The following is a 783-nucleotide window of genomic DNA, read 5'->3' on the forward strand; positions in this document are numbered from 1 at the left end:
GATAGGGAGGGGGTGAGGACAGGGGAGTAAGGGGGAGGGGGGATAGGGTTTGAGAGGATGCGATAGAAGGATGAGATGAAGGGATGAGACGGATCTAAGGCTACAGAGGGGTGCTGCTGTAAGGATCTGCGTCTTGGAGAAAGAGCCAGAGGAGGGATTGCGCGACACAGCTCCTTCTCACGCCCGCCCTTGAGGAGATTCGGGAAGGGGTGGGGGGGTAAGTAGAAGGGGGGAGGAAGGGGGGAAGGAGGGAAGGAGGGAAGGAGGGAAGGAGGAAGGAAGAAGGAGGGGCGTCAAGGGGGAGGTTAGGAGGAAGGAGGGAGGAAGAAGGGCCCCCAAGGGGGAGGGAGAGAGGAAGGAGGGATGTCATGGGGGAAGGAAGGAGGAGGGAGGGACGTCACGGGGTAGGGAGGGAGGAAGGAGGGACGCCAAGGGGGAGGGAGGAAGGAGGGAACACCCTAGGAATAGGATACCTAGCCACGGGAGGCGTGGGGGAGGAGGGATGTCCTGGGGAGAGGATGGAGGGGGTGCCATTGTGGGTGAGGGGAGGTGCCAATGGGGGGGGAGAAGAGGTGCCAAGGGGTGGGGGAGGAGGTGCCAAGGGGTAGAGGAGGGTGCCAAGGGGATAGGCTGGGGGGGGGGAGAGGAGGTAACCAAATCAATTCTGATCACATTGTCTGTGTTTGCGAGCGGTTTTGCTTTTTTTTTTAGCTCTTTTTTATCTCTGTTTTCCTCTTTCCGTATTTATGGGTTATTGGCGTTGCATCGGTGAGAATTTTTCCT

The sequence above is a fragment of the Penaeus monodon genome, chromosome 20, assembly GCF_015228065.2.
Source record: "Penaeus monodon isolate SGIC_2016 chromosome 20, NSTDA_Pmon_1, whole genome shotgun sequence".
Taxonomy (NCBI): Eukaryota; Metazoa; Arthropoda; class Malacostraca; order Decapoda; family Penaeidae; genus Penaeus; species Penaeus monodon.